The sequence below is a fragment of the Etheostoma spectabile genome, chromosome 3, assembly GCF_008692095.1.
Source record: "Etheostoma spectabile isolate EspeVRDwgs_2016 chromosome 3, UIUC_Espe_1.0, whole genome shotgun sequence".
In the NCBI taxonomy this organism is placed as follows: Eukaryota; Metazoa; Chordata; class Actinopteri; order Perciformes; family Percidae; genus Etheostoma; species Etheostoma spectabile.
In genome coordinates this window covers 9,101,028-9,121,427 of record NC_045735.1, presented here as the reverse complement: position 1 = coordinate 9,121,427, position 20,400 = coordinate 9,101,028, and the positions used below count along the sequence as shown (strand labels likewise).

Sequence of the window (20,400 nt, the reverse complement as noted above, 5' to 3'; positions counted from 1 at the left end):
GAAAATCTGTCCATCAATCTCTTCCCCCCCCTCACCCACCCCCCCCCAACTGGTGTACAGTGTAATCTGAAAGCTCTTACCTGTGGGTCTGTAGTCGTGAAAAGTTCAGGCAGAAAGATAATACAGTATCCTTGTGGAGCCCCAGGGAGGGAGGAGTCCCGGATCAAAAAGTTACCAACATCACATAGGGCGAAGTTAGCCACGTAAGTACCCCACTTGGAAAAAAGTTGATGTAAACAGCATATAGAAAATATGTACTTTTCCTTACATAGTATTAGGTCTTACATAACTACCTTCCTGTAGAACCTGACCCCTTGCCAGATACAAAGTAGCAGATGATCCACATTGCAATGCAGACACACAGCAACCTCCCCACCTGATGCTGCCTATTTCCTCAAACCCCCCTGAAATAACCACCACTCGTCGTCTAGAAGGGAAAAAGATGAACACAAATGTTTTATGAGACCATTAGTACTCATATTGGCATATTAAAGAATCTTGGTTAGTTCATCCACATCGACATACTCCCAGAACTCTGTGGCAGCAGAGGTTGAGTTCGTCTGGTTTGGTTCCATTCAAGGTTTGTTTTGTGTTTGAAAGTACTATGCCGTCTCTGAAAGGATACTGGAAAAATTAACTTAGATCGCAAAACATGTAGGTCTCTGTGGCTCTAAGGAAAGGCCACAGACTGTGGAGAAACATCTGGCTATGCTAGACTAAGGAGGTGGTTTCCAAAGTGAAAGAGAAAATGATTTTGCTTTGGACTTTAGACTTCAAATGTTTCACAAAAAGCCTGCATTACAAGCCGTATTGGTGTGGAGTTTAAAATATGTGGGGATATACCAGGCCAGGCAGGAGGGTCTAATGAAAGTATAGTAGAAAGTAGGCTCCAGTGTCCTCAAAACTTGACCATATTAGGGGGTAAAAGGTCAGGACACCTCTGCCTATGTGGATTTCATTTTGACCATGTTTTTTAAATATGTTATGGAATAGAAACAACATTTAATTGGCATAAAAGTCACTGCAAGTTGATACTTGACATTATAACATCACATGTATGCAGAATGTTAGTATTTTGTTTGTCCACCTTATGACATGACAGTTGCCATTTTACAGTGTTCCCGTAATTGTTGCAGCTGGCCCAGAAGCCTGGGAGCTGAAGGAGAACACAGATAGAGCATAGCCCAGGCCAGAATAAATGATGTAGTCATACAGCTGAGAGCAGGATAGCTGCCACCATAGCAACCATACCTTGCGGGGCCACATTTGTGTTATAGACAACATTACAAAAACCTTATTCATTCATCCTTACCAAGGGTCGGTGACCAATTGAATGAAGAACGGGCTTACCACTCTGAAAGACTACTTTTTCCACAACATAATCTAGGCCTACGTAAAAAAGTAAAAAGATATAATTAAAAGCACGTAAAAAATAAAACACTTCATCATTAATTTTTAGTCAATTATCAAACGGAAATGACAAAAAAAAGACAGGAGACAGTGTGACTCTCTAGTATGAAAGTCATTTGAGTTAACATGCTCCTGCAGGTTTGTAGCATATTTTCATACACATTAACAATCCTTCGTAACCTTTTTTTCCGTTTTTTCAAATAGCAGTCTATAAACAGACTTTTAGTTTCACTTTAAAAACATAACTGCAACATAACTGAAACATTTCAAGGGCGGTGTGCATGTTTTTATTATACTACATTACATTTATGTAATTTTTTATTTTTTTCCCCTGGAATAGGGTCACAGACCATGCTTTTTTAGCTTGTCCTGTTTGCCCTGTACTGATGTCCGTGACAGAGTGGATCTGGAGGCCTTTGCTCATTTGCTCCATTCAGTTATGGAGTGGGTAATGGTTAGCTGCCTCAGAAAACACTGAACTACCTTAATGTAAAAGAAACTTTCCCACAATGAAAGAGCCAGTACTTGAAGCTACTTGCTACACATAGTCATTCAATGTACAATAAAGTCCTAAACTGCGTACCTTCTGCCAGTGGGCATAGCTTCCTCCAGCAGGTATGCCCCCCGCCTGGGTGTATGGCCTATAGTCCCGTCTCAGCAGGAACAGGGGTACCCACATGTTACCACAAATATCAGATACTTAGGCGCACCATGGAATGCACTGTATTTTCAAAGTATACAACAATAATAATGCTACTACAGATTTAGTTAACAAGTAGCGACTTTGTATTTGCTTACCCCCTCCATTTTTGTAAGCAGAGGTAGGGAACCTCCACACGTTGCCCAGGCCAACAACATTTTCCTGCCACAGCCAAGAGAAACTCCACCTTACTGCCCCAGTGTCCTCTCTCCTCCACCTTTGAAGCACCTTCTTTTGTAACATCTTTTTTATTCAACATTCCCAAAATCTTAGTCCTCAGCCAAATTGTGTCTGAAAACTGTATGTCTAGTATTTTGCCTTTATCCACTAGTCTCTGATTCGTCTCTGATAATGAGCAACTGCCCTGGCACCAGTTATGTCCCAATGGAAATGTTATTATCTCCTAGACTGTAAAACCCCTTTGTAGAATGTTGTCAAGTCATTTTAAAGTGACTTGCAGTTTTTAGCTTTCAAGTGACTTTACAGAACGGCAAATTGACAAAGACTTGGGGTGACTAATATTTTATCTGACTTCAAATATGACCATCAGAGTAACAAGTCTGTGAGCTCTGGATAAGTTGTTCTTCTCACTGTGATGTTAAACCACTTTTTGCATTTCACATAGTTTAATTATTCAGTATTTTCATATCTCATCATCGTTTTAATTTATTGTGCTGTATCCGTTCACAGTGCACTGCTGTATTTTATCTCACTCCAGTATGCATAAAATTGACTGCAAGGTATATATATCGCTGTATGATAAGCAAAAAAGATCTTTTTATTAAAGTTTGTATTTTCACTTTTACTTGTGACTAATATATGCTGTTGATGTGTGTACACTGTAACAGTCACACTGTGCAAAATAGCAGGGTTGTTACATCTTGTTTCATGACAATTCCAAGTTTTTTATTTTTTTATTTAAGCTTTACTTAACCAGCTAGTCTCCTTGAGACCTGGCCAGATAGTAGAAAAAATTAGTTACATTGTAACAAAAATGTACATGTACACTAGGCTTTTATACTAAGGTATTTTTCCTACTGAACAAGGTTCCATCTATAGCCAGTAACATATTCTGTGGGACATCAGATGTTATAGGCCCCAGTAGTTGCATCTTCAAATAATTAAGTTAGTGACAGTAATATGCAAAAAAGAATCAATTTTTATCAGTGCATCATCTTTAAAAATCACAGTGCTAACATAAAATCAGCCATTAAATGAAAGATGTCTTGGACAGGAAAATATATTTGAAACTATATTTGTTTTTGGATTTTTTTGTCTCTGTCATCAAAAAGGAAAGAGTTTAGTATTTTTTTTTTATTAATCTGGAATCCCGTGAGTCAACACGTAGATTAGTTTGCCCTGCAAAACATTTGTAATTACATCGACTAAAGCAGAAGAAGACCACAGCAGACACAAAGGAAAAACGCTTCTGAGTGTAATCTGTCTAGCTCTGGGTTTCTAGACTGCCTCTGGGGGTGCTGGCCGATGGCATGTAATGGCAGCGCTTCATGTTTCCCTGCTGTTCCCAAACCAGAAACTCAGCATAAGCAGAGCAGCAGCTGACGTGTACTTCCACCCACAGATGGCTGAGATGGCTCAGTGACCATCCGATACATCCAAGGTGGTCTCCTAATCTGGCTTTGTGCGCGTGGGATGTTGATCTGGGTCGGCTGGGCCTCTCCCAGCTGTCTTCTGTGGGTGGGGGGCTGTGGAATAAAGTCAGAATGCCTTCACCCTTCTGTAACTGGAGGCAGCGAGCCCCAGAGCGCCCCGCTTCTGACCGACTAGCGATATGCTCCAGTTAGACTTGTTACAAAGGAAGGAACAGGTAGACGCTACTCGCCACTCAGGAGCTAGGCGCGCTGGACGGTGTGGGTGACTGTCAGGAATCCTACAAGAGAAAGAAAAATGATGTCAGTTGTACATAGAAAATTCAATGAAGATAGTTTAAGATGATTAATGATCTGTACGTACAAAACATCAATTGACTATATATGCTGCAAATCGTATCGTATCAGTTGTTTTAGTCAATGCCCTCACGCGGAGGAACCACAGTCAGTAGGCCACTGGCTAATTTGAGTCTGGAGAGGTCAAGAGCATGCACCGTGAGGGTAAGCGGACAGGGCTCCTGACTGAGCTGTGGCAGGAGTGAGGAAGTCCACCTGACCGCGGAAAGACCCTTGTTTGGCAACCGTGGAACCTGAGAGACAGACATTTTCCTTAGTCAAATTATATACTTCACTACAACAGTCCTCAAAAGGTACAAAATGTATTTTCTTATATTAATTAATACTTTAATATTTTAAAATGTTTTGCTCTACCTATGAGGTCCTCTCTTATGAAGATATCCACAGTCATCATCGGCACGCAGACCAGACTCGGGCAGGGCATGGTTCAGGATGTCAAAGTCCACCATTGTGCTGATGACCGGACCCAGGTGAGGGGCCGACAACACCGAAGAGATAGAGAGACACAAACTATGACATGTTGTCACAACAACAATTTGAGGTACATCATGTAAATTTAGATTACATCAGAAAAAGTTGTGTGGAAAGATGGTAAAGAAAAAGCCATATATTACATCTTTGAAGTTAAGTTATTTTAACTCAAGCTGAAAATGGAGCACAACCGCAATTTGGCTTTTATAGTGCTATAATTGAGTTTTGCGTCACTTTAGACGGCCAGCAGAGCAGCTGTAACCATAACACCAGCATACAGTGTTATGTAGCAGAAGTGCATACATTAATCTCCACTATCACCTGAGGAAATATCTGGCTATTTGCTCAAACTGATCTTTGACTGCTATCTTCATCTTTTGAGTCGCTAACCTTTCTATCTTCTGTTTGCTGCTGTGCAGGGAGTGCTCGGCGTGGTGTTTATACAGCTTTTTTGTTAAAAACAGCTGCCTGTTGCATCTGGAAATGGCTAAACGGAAACAGTTGAGCTGTGGGCCATTAAGTCAAACAATGAGACTAAAGACGCAGCCCATGTCTTGTCAGTATTACCTGTATCTGAACTAAGTTGGCTGAACCATCTCAGAGGAAACCCTCTCCATCTTGTTTTCCTTGCTGTCTTGGCCTGTTAGTCGAACACAGAAGGGGACTCTGGGAACAACCTCCACCCATCCAACCAGCTCTACTACAGAATAGATGATGAAAAGGAGGACGAGTCAGCGTAACTTGCTGGAGCCTCTCCCATAAGCTCCCAGCAGTGTCACATGAGCTGAAAGATACCTCCTCATCTGGATCCGAGCCTGTCACAGCCAGCCACCATAAAGACAGACAGGAACACCTGGCAAATCAAATAAGGAACAATGCAGTTTTGCTAAATGGCAGGCACATTCCTGGTTGTAAGACCTACAGTACTGTACCGGTCACTGATATAATTATATCGAGAAAGAAATCACATACTCCTTACCTGTACTGGACTACCCTCCACTCTGGCCAGACCTGGGTGTGTCTCATTTTTACTAGTTGAGAAGTAATATAGAAATCTACACTGCTGTCACCTGGTGGGTGCAGATCAAAAGACAAAACAGCTTGCCTCCTTTTCTCAGTTTAGTGTAGGTAAATAAGAACTATGTGTATTACATATTCTTTTTCTTTACACTATCACATTGAATGTGAGGTGTCCATCATTCTTGGCTTGGAGTTTCCACTGGCCTGGCTGAGCTAAGGAAGAGCAGGCTGACGCGGTACAGACCCTTAAAGCGCTCCATTTTGCCAGAGAGCCCTCCTCGCTCAGCAGAGACTGGCTTTGTTCTAACAAGGAGAGGAAGTTAACACTTGGGATTATGTTTCTTTTATCAAGTGCACAAGAAGAATAATGGTACTGTAGTACTGTAAGAGCAAGTATTAATTGCAGTTAAAAACAACAACTAATCTTCAATATAGCTTCCGTCAATATGTTTGTCATACACTGATGGACTGGTAAGGATAACTCTGTCAGGAGCCAGTGACACTGCAGTGTGATGTTTGTTACTGAGCTGTCAACTCTGAAGAAATGGAGGACATCATCTCTTGTCATTTCACATGGAGGAGAGGTCACCTGGGGAGGAAGAAGAAGATTTGCTTGGTATAGTTAGTGCCCTGTAATCAGATTTTCTATAATTAAAATGGTTCACAAAATGCAACTTGTAAAAGGTTCTTTGGCGAGGCAACACAGATATAATGATGCATCTATAGAGCATTTTAGTGGTTTTTCAGCTCAGTGTTTTGTCTTTTTGTGCTCCAAAAGTGTGGTCAGCGGAGACAGAAGATGTCCCAACAGGAGACGGTATGAACTATACTGTCAGTGATGGTCAGCAACGGACAGCAGTGTGTCTTATCTTCACTCAATTTTCCTGTGCGCGGAAATCTTGTTTCTGAACATAGCCCTACTGAGAAATACAGAGAGAGTTTTGTGGAGCTGAGTCTTAATTAGCTTTGAAGCAACTCATTTGGCAATGGCTTGAATGTAACAGGCAGTTCATTAATATAAAAAGTTACGCACTAAAGCATTAACATCTTACTGACCACAATACAAAGGATCTTGCTCTGCCTACCTTTTTAGCTGCTGATTATACTCCACTACAGTAGAGACCCCACGGATGTCAGAGTTGTGGGTGAATATTGTCATTCCTCCTGAAAGGAGGACAGGGAAGCGTAGAGAGAGAACGATCAAGGGACAAGGTTCACTCCTTCTCCTATTCCTCCTACTCCTCTTCTTCCTTTTGCTCTCTGATGTGTATTGGGTCTCAGTTAGGAGGAAAAGTCACCTGTGGGAAAATCAGCCGATAACGTCACCAATGTTTGAGCTATACATATAAGGTTTCATTGCAGTTCTTTTGCTGTTGCAGTTTCAGTCCATAATAAAGGCCACTATGTAAGACAAAAGATGCGCCTCATTAAGTCAAGTATGTAATTAGATCTGCAAATGTAGTTAACTTCTTCTAATTAAGAAATATTTGCACCAATCATGAATTATTTCATTGTCATTCAAGAACATTTTGCGTATTTAAATGTAGGCTTTACAGCTGAAAATCAGAAAATGTCCCCATAAAGTTCCAACTGCATGTGTTGACACACAAGAAGATATGTATCTATTATAGAGGGATTATCTAAAATAATCAGCCTCACCTTGCTCTGTTTCTCAAGTGTAAGGGCCCTTCACCACATCAAACAATGGGCATCTTTAGGGGAGGCATCAGTGAATACAAAGATCTCTGAAATGGGGTGGACTGTGATAGGAGCGCACTAAAAAACACAGATAGGAAATTAGCGTCTTGCATGTGTGCTTGTAATTTTCTTATCGTACATGTGTTCACAAGAAGGACATCTAAATGTACCTGACAGCAGAGAGGCACATCTCTGGTTCATCTCCCTCCTCCCCGCGCCATCAGGTTCTCCCATGCTGCATAACTGGTTTGGGTCATCGGTCTGCGTACACTGGTCCTACCTCTGCAGAGTACAGAAAATTGAAATGATAGATAGCTCTAAGCAGAAAATAACAGGAGATTTTATAAGAATCGTAACCAGTACATTGAACTATTGAAGTGTAGAGTGAAGAGTTGATGCTTAATTTATTGCTAAGAACAAAATTGAGAGGGCCTTACACACTTTTTAGGAAAATAGTTCCATATTTTGATCCTTTTTGGGGCTTTTTTTTAATTGATAGGACACAGTCAGACACAGTGACAGTGAGAGCGAGGGTGACGATGGCAAAGGGCCGCAGGTTTGAATTTGAACCCTGGCCACTGGTAAGGACTGAGCCGCGGTACATGGGGTTGCAAACAAGTGAGCTACCAAGCGCCCCGGAATAGTTCACATTTTGAAATACACTTATTTGTAACATTTGCTGAAAGTTAGAGAGAAGTTTGTCTTGTCTTTTACGCGCAGTGTTAGACCATCACCTGGTCATGGAAGGCACAAGTAGAAAGTGCCGGCTGCCTGCCACTGCCGGCTCGGCTCTGGATGATGGAGTGGGCCCTGTAGCGGCCGCAGTGATCTCCTCAAACATGCTGCCTGTAGTGTCCATGACAAACACCAATTGCAGGGACCTGCTTCACACTGAGAGCTGTCAAGGACATTTAGAAGGAGGATAATTACATATTTCACACACTAACAGCTGAAAATCGTAAAATATATGTTATGTTGCTTAACTGAACCACTCCAGGGTTGAATACAACAATTAAACAATTAAGCGTGAGTACATTTGCGGAAGAAAACGATTGCCTTAAAAAGTTGTCAAACCTACCTGAGAAAGGTTTATGGCCACAGTGTCTCTGAGGTCTCTCAGTACACTCGAGTGGCTTCAGTCGCCAAATTAGCAGCTTCCACATGGAGATAATGGTGAGTGGGAGAAGAGAGGTGAGGTGCTGTCCTTGTTGAGTGCCCCTTTAGCCCCTTTATAGCGACGACTGCCAAAAAACCTCCAGACATCCAATTGCCTGAAAAAACAGTCATGTATTTTTATTCTTTATAGAGTGAGTTTGAAAAGCATAAAAACATTAAAGCATTCATGGAAAAACGGTTTAATTCATTCACTTATCCGTTTTTGGGCAGGGCTGGACTGTTGGGGGCGGAATTCTTCTCGGACATACCTAGAGGTTTTGAGGAGAAAGTGCCGAAGTAGCCAGTAGTTAGCAACTGGGTGTCTTGCTGTCTGTTTGTCTTCTGCGCAGGAGGTTGTTTCGACAGGTGGCACTGAAGCACTCCATACGCGTAGGAGGTCTGCTGTGGACAGAAAGGAAGGGGGTGAGTCTAGTATTGTTTGTGAGGCCAATAAGCTCAAATCCTTACTGCAGTGGAAACATAAGTACTTTGCTGTGTCTTTGTTTGGGTTTGGGGGATTAAAGGCATTTCTTACACATCAAGTTCACATCGGAACATTTTAGCCTGAGAGGGACTGAAATAAAATGTGGTTAGAAAGGATTCATGAATTGACTACTAATCACTCTTATGCGTAATGGGAAGGAATGGAATGTGCAATCATAGAGTCAATGCGTCGGGTGTGCATGGGTTACAGCGAGTGTTTGTGATGATTTAATACATTTTAATCAGACTTTCTCCTTTCTGCTGCACCTTGACTCAATTCCTCATAATGAAAGTTTTTGAAATCATCACACACACTGTTTTCCTTACACAGATGACATCTTTTAAAGAATTTAGAAAGATTATCTGGGCAAAAAAAAATCCACCATGTTCTTAAGTAGTAAGCACCGGAAGAGGAAAACAGTTTGGACCGACTCGAAAATTGATCACCAGAATTCTGTCTCTCACTTGCCTCTAGGGAACTGCTAGATTGGGCTGCATCTAACAATTTATTTTAATTTTCATTATCATGATTCTGCTGATTTTTGTCTTGATTAATCAATTAATTGTTTAGTACAGTATATTGTCAACAATTCCATAGCTGGTGGTTTCACTTTGGTTAAAACGGCTGAGACAATTTGAATGATTATGAAAATTGTTAATGATTCATTGTTCTGTAGTGACTACTACCTAAGCAAATACTGTAACTCTAGCAGCTCTAACTCTTTTATTTGAGCTGTTGTGCAAAAGTTTGAGTCATAAACTTTGAAGCTATTGCTTATCTAGAGTATACTGTATAGCCACATTACAGATTATGCTACAGTGTTTTTTCCACTAGTTTGCTTTCAGTGTTCTCTCCCCTCACCCGCTATAAGCCACATGCTTTGCATACCTGCTTTCCGGTCATTACACCCACTGTATGTATATGATAGTCATAGTTTCCATTGATTAGAAGCCAGAATATCTACATTGTTAAAGTTGGGTGTAGAAACCAGTGAGATTGCTGCCTGTTCTGCCCTTCCACTGACCTCTAATCTTATAAGCTTGACGTACAGCCTGCCTCGCCCTGTGTAAAAATGTAGGACCAAAGCCTTGCTCTATTAATAACAAGCATCCAGAGGCACAACAACCAAGATGAGGCGCCACATCCTGTGTTGGTTGTAATCATGATATACTGCCAAAGATTCACATGCCTGGCTTACCCACAGTAAAAGTCAAGAAGCCTATATAGAAAGAAACTGTAGAGAAACATATATCGATCCAAATGTGTACTGTTGGGGAAGCTCCTCTGCTCCCTTTATGAACAGTTTGTCCTGAGGACAATTCCCTCACACACATATTATAACAGTACACAAGCAGATATGCAATCACATGACACGTGTAGAACTCCTTAGTCACTATGTGCCAAGAATCCTAAATATACCATCATAATATTCTCCTAATGGTCAATAACCATGATACTGGATCCTCTACTACAGTCCCCCTATATCTGCTGATTTCTTTTCTTGATTATCAATTACTTGTTTAGTAATAATGACCATGGCGATTCAGATATTGTCACATTTCAGAAGACTGGAGAATGTGTCTGCTTTTGCTTTAAAAATGAGCTGAGATAATTTTATGATTATGAAAAATGGCAATGATTCATTTCTGTAGTGACTACTACCTAGCAAATACTGTAATCTAGCAGCCTTAACTCTTTTTTTGAGTTGTTGGCAAAAGGATTTGAGTCATAAACTTTTGAAGCTCTATTGCTTATTTAGGATAAACTGTATAAGCCACATCACAGATTAGGCTACAAGAGTTTTTCACTAGTTTGCTTTCAGTGTCTCCACCTCCTATAAGCCACCTGCTTGCATACCTGTTTTCACCGGTCATTTACACCCACTGTATTTATATAGTCATTGTTTCCATTGATTAGAAGCCAGAATATCTACATTGTTAACGTTGTGGTTTAGAACCAGTGAGATGCTGCCTGTTTTGCCCTTCCACTGACCTCTATCTTATTACTTGACGTCGCTGCCCTCGCTTGTGTAAAAATGTAGGACAAGCCATTGCTCTAATTATAACAAGCATCCAGAGCGCACAACAAACCACAGAGAGCCATATCTGTGTTAATGTGATAATCATATATACTGCCAACAGATACAATGCCGGCTTGCACCACAGTAAAAAGTCAAGAGCATAATAGAAAGAAAACTGCACAAAAAGCACATGACTCCAATGTGGTACTGTTGGTGAAAAGCTCCTCTGCTCCCTTTATGGAACAGTTGTCTCGGACAATCACCTCTACAACAATATTAATAAAAGTACACAAGCAGATAGCAATCACATGAAACGTGTAGAAACCCTTCGTAACTTATGTTCTAATAGATGTCCTAAATAATACCCATCATATATTCTCCTAAATGGTCATTAACCCATATGATACTGAATCCTCTCCTGAAGCCCTGGGCATCCTTTTTAATGTGATGAAACTTTTTTTATATGCTGTGTAATCGAGCAAGAATTGAGGAATTACCTTCAGCAACAGGATGGCAGGTCCTCTGGGTGGCAGCAGGTGGAGGTAAATGAACGCTGTCCCATCTCAAACCAGTTGCTGTGGCTATAGAAGTCCTGCATAACAGACATTTGAAAGACAAAGCATACATTTTTGCCAGACACACACTGATTGACTTTTCATTGCACAGCTCAGCCATTGCAACATAAATTACATACAAATTATATCCATACAAACCAGTGAATGAAGAAAGCCACATTTTCAAAATCTCACTCGTGTTTTGTATCGTCCGCACTATACTTTAACAATATTTTGTCAAGAAACTGTTAACATTTCAAAACAGACAGTGTAAACATCGGTAGCTGCATGTTACAAACTGTTTTCCTCTGCATTTAAAACACTTCGCGTTATATGGTGTTTATGATTGCGGTTAAACAATTGTCTTAATTGTAAAACCGTATAAAGAAGTAAATGCAGCCTTATAACCATGGCCAATAAAAAAATATGGTGGGCTAAGTGTTCTGACGTGTGACACAGTTGTTTTAAGATGGCGTCCTTTTAACTGCTTCCTAATTTGAGACATCAGAGTTGACATCACACCGTGGTGTCCCTTGAGGTTGGTTATTGCCAATATTAGCCTTTGTGGTCCCACAAAAGGCCAACAACATAGAAGACATGGTATAAACTTCCATGTATGACTTCCTTACAGTGCTGCTGTTTACCTGCAGGGAGTGAAATAGCTGGCCCCAAGCTGTGACGAGCACTTTGGTCCTCTTTGGCCCGTACTGGAGGACAGAGTCTGAGTCCAGAGCTGTAAGTAACCCCATGGCGCTGTCCACATGATCTGAATCAAAGTGGTACACTGGTTGGAACCTGGTGGAGCTCAGGAAGTCCATAGCCGCCATTGGACTCACCACCTCTCCCACAGCTCTCCAGAAGCCACGGCCCCAGTTTGTGTCTGGGAGAAGTACACCTGATTGTATCAACATTCAAATGAGATGTAATGCTCAGCTATCACAATGTAAGACGAACACTGACGGACAGCAAGTGTGACTTTTTTTTAAACAGTTTGGGTTTTAATACAATACCGCTCTAATAACCCCTTTGTGTAATAGTAAAAGTAAAAGTAGGTGTAGTATACTGAATGTAAAGAGAATATCCTCTGACATCAGCTCACCTGTTTCCTCTGCATGGTTTCCCAGTGTTTCTTGGTGCCCCTCCAGAGTCTCCAGTGTGACATTGACAATAGCCCGCTCTGTGTGTACTCGGTGTGTGTGTGAGCCCAGCGACAGCGGTTAACACATCGAGACCAAAAGTTGGGGCGAGAAGCCCAGCAGGGTAAAGCCAGAAGAGAAGTAAGACGCAGAAAAACCCAGTGCATTTGCTTTCCACTCACTTCCAATTCTCCTCTGCCTGGGTGTTGTCATGTCTCAGAGATAGGCGATGAGGACGTGAGAAGGTAATATCCTACAGCCCACAAAATAAATCTGTGTGCGCAATACAAATACACGGTTGTATCCAATTTGATTGATTCAATAAAAGATTGGCCATTAACATGTGCAAACTTTTACCATTGAATGAAATGGCTAAGATTTGGTGAAATTGATATATTGAATATTTTAGATCGTTACAAAATACTGTTTTTATTATGGTGACAACAATTGCCATGTTCACAGACAAGAGCGTACAATTTAGAGTTGAGTCACTGGAAATCTGAAAATGTAATTGAACTTGTTCATTTCAGTATCCACCAATCCTCACTCCATAAGCTTCAGATGCTTCATTATATCATCAGCTCTCTTGTCTGTGCCCGTTTCTACCAGTGCTGAGCAGTCACCTCTATACCCAGCCCCTTTTTTGTTATTGCTGAACGGTTAAAGTGAAACAGAAACCTGAAGTTATGAAGTTGGGACTGAAAACCAAAACACATGAGCAAAAATATGCTAAAATGCTATGTAGAGCTGATGGAGATCCTGCAAGGTTAGATGATATTAACCTATGGTTACATCATTACAAGCACCATCTGTCATATTACACATAGTCAATATGTAATTACATTACATCGACATTAGCTGGGTCTTTAATCCAAGCCACTTCCAAAAGTGCATTCAGCCATCATGAAGTAACTATGAACAGCAAGAATTCCTACAAGAAGTACTTCAAATAAGCCAAACTACAAGTACCAGTGCAGCATGTAAAGTGCGAGTATTTTAATCATTGTTTGTATAAAAAACATTGGTAAATGCAGCTTCAATTGTTATGATTTTCCATTTTTAGATTTTATTTTATCTTATTCGATGCTATATTGTTTTCAAGCTGTAATTGTTGCACAACACAGACATGTTGGAATGTGGTTATCTCAAACATGAAAACACATGCAGCTGAACTGAGACAATCGTTACACAAATGAGTTCTTAAATAAGGAGCCATGCAGAAAGTATTTTATGAATGCTAAATGGCTGAATCCATTCATGCCAGTTACTAGTTGTTCAGTGATGTTTTGTTAAATTGATCGTTGCGTTTGTGCTGCGGTCATCCATGTGTCTCTTTCTGTCATTTTCGCCCCCCCTCCCCCCACCCCCACACAAACACACACACACAACCCCCCTACTTCCTTCACATTTTGTCAGCCTTGTCTGTACAGAGTCTACTATGTTCTTTGTCATCTTTATTCGATACAATACATGGTTTTTTGTTCTCGTAGTCGTGCTTTCACAAGGGGTATGAAAGAACAAAGCAGATGAGCCTTACACACCGGCTCCTTTACCGCACCCCCATTCAGCCCCCCAAAAGCAGTTTAATTGATTGGCGTGGTCTCTTACAATTGAGAGTACATGACTCCCCTTTTCACTCATTCTGCTTTCTGCAATATCTAAAATCACACTGACTATTAATAACATTTAATTAGGTTTCAGAACTTGTGTACTGTAATTCACTTTAGTCCTGCTCAATCCCTTGATTTAGAAAAATCCCATAGGCTGAACACACTAGGCTTGTAAGTACAGTAAAATGTATAAGAGCTTATGTTTCACACCATCTTTATCACAGTGCCAATAATGTCAACTCATGCTCGTAGCGAAAGTACAACTATTTTGCCACACCCAGACTTACGGCAAAATCAGAGGTATGAGTATTGTTATTTCAATTTATTAATCGCAACTACAAACTTGTTAAAGATTTGCTTTCTGCGCAAAATAAAAAAATGTCCACCTATTCTCATCATCGGGACTCTGTACTCTTTCTTTATATTTGGTTAGATGCTACGCTTTCAGCAGAGATGGTGCCAGTCCTGTATGTGCAGAACACACACATGTATGTGCAAAACAACCACACCACTTCATATGATCGTACCTAGACTATTACCACAACCTGTCAGCGGAGGAAACTGCGGAGTCTCACAGCATTTCTGTTTTGTAACAAAACTATATTGAGTCTCTTCTTGTTGTCCTTGGGCTCTGTTTCTTGCCAGCTCCTCAGTAGAAAATAACAAGCAGCTATGAGAGAGAAGACTTTGTTAACTCGGATAAGAGGCTGTTTGAAGTTGTGTTAGCGTTTGGGGCACACCATGAGGCCAGAAGACATCTCGTCATACGCTCCCCTACAGCCCCGTGCCACTCCTGCCCCCCATTATTGGCGCCGTGCATGATTCACCACAATAGGGCTGAATATATTACCAGCCAGGGTGTTCAACTTAGGCCTACCCAACCCCCTGTCCTCCATCCATCCCTCTTCTTTTCCTCACAAAACCAAAAAACTGCTTTTAACACCGTTAACACCACAACCCCTTCCTCTCTCCCTAGTTACACCCATTTCTAACGGCAACGAGGAAGGGCATCAGTTGCCAGCCAACGCTAGAGACACTGTTGACTTCAGTTTGTTGGATTGAACGTTGTAAAAGAAGAAGCAAATGAGTGGGTGTTTTTCAGTTTGGCTTTCTGGGTTTCAGTTTTGTTCTTGTATTTTGGTATTTTTCTGGTTCTCTGGTCTTATTAGGTCTATGGTGCTTCAATATTCTTTTGTTTTAGTTAAGGATTTGAAGAGCAAACAACACGAAGTCTGCCCAAGTTTTTGATTTCATCTGATGCAGCAATCATTATGTGAAAGTGATCAGTGGGAGGCTGTAGATTAGGTTAGTCCTGTGCATGCTTCCCTGTTCACCTGCAGTAATACTGTTGCAAGCTGGTTTTGCTGCACACAGATTCTCATGATATAACCCACCACAATGCCACGTACAAATGACAAGAGCACTATTACTCTGATCAGCCAGAGAAGGCATTCTGGCGAAAATCTCTGTAGAGCCTATACTGGGGACGCTGGTATTATCTCTGATTACTTGTTCCAACATATTTTTTCGTATATTATTTTTAAATTTTTAAGTGTGAAATAATGCTTAAGAAACTGTCCTTAAATCCGAGTGCTCCCCAGAAGTAATTGCATGCTTCAGATTTCCAGATGAAGACTACCAGATCAGAGTGCATGCGGACTAAAAATAGTATAACAAATGAGAAAACGGGAGGTGCGTAACCTGTAGCGTGGCTTTGGATCGACAGCATATCAGGCTATCCCAGGTTATCCCCAACCTAAACCCTATTTTGTGAATAATTTGGAATGTAGTCGGGTTTTCAGTTGTGTCCCATATTCCCTAAATGTAATTGACATTTGGGTAACTCTAAAGTGAATTAGTGAGTTGCAACTCTGGACTACAAACAGACTGAAGGTCAAGGACTGTTGAATCTGGTCAGGGTCTGGGAGTGGCTTACAGGTGGAGCAAACAGTCAGACACAGAGTAGCTCAGGGCAACAAGATGCAGCATCAATTTACCGCACCGCCCATTTAATGGAAGTTAGTTAGTTTTTAGTAGTTTTAAACTATCATAGATTTGATAAAAATATAACTTATTTGTTTTGCTATTGTATGTGTGACACATGTTTGTACAAAATGAAGAATGTGGATATGAGCATGCAGTGACGAAGGTATGTTTGTTTCAGTGGTAAAAGATTTGACAACCTGTGTGGATATTTTTCTACGTCTATGCTGGAGCTTTTTTAAGAATAAACGTGTTGTCCTTTTCTTAAATATCCTTACCAGGACGGCCCGTAAAATATATACTTAATGTAGAAATGGCAGACATTCATTTCAATGAGACCTTCCTACATACGTAGACTTGAATGTTTCCACAAATCTTTTGCCGTATGCATTTTTGTTTTTGGGCGTACTTACATTTTTAAAAGGTTCCTATAGACGCACAGTTTTATAATGCAGACCCCGGTCTTTTTTTGATATTATTGTATATTGTACCTAATGAATGACATGTGACAATTAAAACTTTTTTTTCTCTGATTTATGGAAGGTTTCTCAATTTTGAGAAATGAAGAATTAGAATTGAGTGGATGGCATCCATTCTTTCTTTGTCCTAGGGCACTGCGGTAACTTCATCACAAAATGTATGGAAATGGATAGTTCTGAAAGTATTGTGTTAAAACTGTGCTGTCATATTTTCCCATGTAATTCTGCTTCTCCTTTGTTTTCTTTGATCATTGTTCATTTAACCATTGTTTTTCTTTGCTTTGGTAATTAGGTTAAAATGGGTGTGGGGCCACCATTCTGGCCTCTGATCTGGCTCCATGGTTTCAAGATGGATCTCAGAGGAGTGGAAGCTGCAGGAGTCATGCGATCCATGCCCAGACAAGGTAATAACCAGAACACATAAGTCATATTCTATTGTTTAAGTGTGGCTGGTTAAAATCAGAAATTCGTCTTTTCTGCTGATGACTTGCTTTGTGTGAGAAGCTTGAAATCTCTAGGTTGCAGAGTGCAGAAAGACGCCTTGGACTCTGAGTGCACAGAGCAGAGATTTGTAAATATGCCACTTTACTCTTTGCACTATTCTTTAGTACATGTATCTTTACATTTTTTGTTACCCAACCCCAAAGACATGTACACAACCGAAAAAAGGTATTGTACAACGGATTGTCTGTCATTACTGGATCATTTTTTTCTCATCTTTTACTCTTTTTCTTGGGGCATATTAAACTTGTCCTGTTTTTGTTCATCTCGTAGTAACGCCTCTTCACTTCTCTCTTTCAATGTATATTTTTTCTAAATAATAATAATATACGAGTAGCTACATAACACACACACCACAACGATACTTGTCATGAGATCAATCTCACAGAATAGTCTAACTCAGCAGTTACAGCTGGGCATGTTCTCCATTGATAGATAAAAGAGCTCTACAGTAGTGAGTATTTTTGATTTTGATGGCGAAGGCATTCCCCGCCTTACTCGCCTCTGATGCTTAGCCTAACCAACCCAGTCATCTTGCCTTAGAATCTACCTACCCCAACCAGTTGGCAACAAGTACTAGTCCATAAGAGCGGGAGAGTGAGTGGGGCCAAGCATTCTACATGCTTTCGCCGTCCTATGAAACAAAATAGCATACTGCAGCTCGTGTGGCAGTGTTGTCCAGTCCTGTTTGTAACGTCTAACGTAGTTAAAGTATCGCATATCTGCAAGTGGAAATTTACTGATAATTAATCATTCTCTTTAACGTAGGTATTTATTAAGTATCAAATATGACGTCACGCAGTGCTGTCTTGGCTGTAAATGTTTCCCTAGAGTCATACCTGGACATATCTGGAGAGGTTTAAAACAAATAAAGAAGGAAAACCGAAGTTTCAGACGAGTTCAGATCAGTTTATGAGCTTTAAGTTTTGGTGTCGATTCTGAACAAGCAAAACATTTATTTTCACTACGTTTAATTGTTGAAATGTGGATTCATGTGCGCGTGAGTGACCCAGAGTCTGCGTGCATCTCTGCCTGTCAAATCAGGGCGTGGCAGTTAGAGACGAGACTCGCCTACTGCTTTCTTTAATAAAAGCTTATCCGGAGCTTGTACTCCCTACTAAACGTTTGGTAATTAGTTTCTCTAAAGTTAACAGTGGTGCAATCATTAAGTTAAAATAAATATAATGATCATTTTCACAGAGCCAATGTACAAAGTTATGGCGAGTTTTTGGGACGGTCCTGATATCATCAGAATGGGCGTGGCCTGTCTTACAGGAAGTCTGGACTGTGGGTCGGAGTGCGAGCCTTTCCCTGATGTTATGCATCCATGTGCGAGCCGTTCAGCCGCGATCACATCTGGCATTATCAACAAGTCTACTAATAAAACATTCCGACAGGCCTAACGTGATTATAAAAACATTACTGAATTCACCATTTTAAATATAGGATAGAAAAGGTCTATTATCCTCCCATAACGGTGCCTCTGAATGTTTTCTTTGCAAAAAAAAATATGCTATACTGCTATTATAACAGATGTATCAGGGCATTATCTTGTCATGAATGTGATTTGATAACTATTATTGTTGTTGGCCTGGCCCACGTTAAACTTTTTGTAAAACAACATAATGAATGACATACACCCTTATGTGTATTATCTGTTTGACACTCAGTCCTAATGGAATAGAAGTAACAAACTACTTTCAGTAGATTTTTGGGGGGCTAAATTGGATCGTGCTGCGGTTCCGATACATGAACCAACATTTCAAGCATTATCAGAGGATTTTCAGATACTGTAGCTAGTGGTACATCAAACAACTCTTTTTCTTTCAGTTGTTTTCTGCCGAGGCATTTCCTTTTTCGTTATTTGATTTTATTGTGTTATTATAACAACTGTTTGGGAGTTTGTTTGGCATTTTGAAAAAGACTGTTATAATTAGTCAGTTCTGTGTGTGGTCATAGTCACGTGCTATAGTTTGTCTTTTTTTGCTATCTTAAAACATTAACCAGTGCCACCATGAATAGTAATGTTTTTTTGACATATCCCTTTCTATTACATAGGTTTAAGATGAATGCTGTGGTCTGGTAATGCTGAGAAGCGAACCAGTAAAGATTTGTTGAAAACATTAACAACTTACTATTTGGCTTCCGTTCACACCTAAATAACATCATAGCACCCTGTGAATCAACTATCATGGTTTACTTGCATATGGTGTGCTTGTTTTGAATTTTTGACTTGTATATTGACTTTCTCGTCTGTTGGTGCCCATAGTGAATTAATAAGGTGGTTCTGATTGTGCTGTGTTGTACAGTGTGTGTTTGGGCCACAGTGAGACAGCAAAGGAGCCGTTCTAACAAATAATTCCATGGATAAGAGAGAGAGGGAAACAACATAACAATGGTTATAATTGGGTATAATCACTTGATCTGTATCATTATCCATTTCTGCCATTTTTAAGATGTTTCCTGTTTGTTGGTTAGTTCCTCTGAGAGCGGTGAGGTGAGTGTGGAGGTCGATGGGACCATGTGGCTACAGTGGTCTCCACTCTGAACTATGAGAAACAAGGAGGACAAACCCTGAGGGCTGTTTTTCTCTTCTCCTCGTGCCTGGAGATGTCGCTGTGCTGTCACGTCAGTGCCTAAAGATCGGACAGACAGAATTGTAGCTGAGGTGAAGCGAGAAACAGAAGGTGAAGCTGACTGTTGAGAGATTTACGCATACCCAACAGATCTGGTACAAGCTGCCGAAATGGCGTTCTCCTCAGGTGAGGGCGGCTGCGGTCTCCCTTAGAGATAGGTGAGAACTCAGTCATCCGAGAGGAGACTGGATTAGACGACCGCTGCTCCTTAGGTGAAAGGAGTCCAGTTGCGGTGTTCGGCACTGCGTACGGTGCCTCTGGCGCCTCCTAGGGAGGTTGTTCCAGGCGACTCCACTGGGAGAGAGACCTCGGGAATGACCCAGGACTGCGTGGCGAGGATTATATCTCCAACCTGGCCTGGGAACGCCTCGGGATCCCCCAGTCGGAGTTGGTTGATGTGGCTCAGGAAAGGGAAGTTTGGGGTCCCCTACTGGAGCTGCTGCCCCTACGACCCGATACCCGATAAGCGGATGAAGATGGATGGATGGATGGACAACAGAGTCTGAAAACCCAGTGACTGTTACCTACATGTGTTATCTGTCCTCCAGGCTCGTGAGGAGTATGATGACGCGTTGA

At 40.9% G+C, this 20,400-nt stretch overlaps 1 pseudogene; it reads right to left on the bottom strand.

Moving 5' to 3' along the window:
• Positions 1–5,126: 5,126 nt before the first annotated feature.
• Positions 5,127–12,782, bottom strand: LOC116681091 (von Willebrand factor A domain-containing protein 7-like; annotated as a pseudogene).
• Between the last annotated feature and the right edge of the window lie 7,618 nt (positions 12,783–20,400).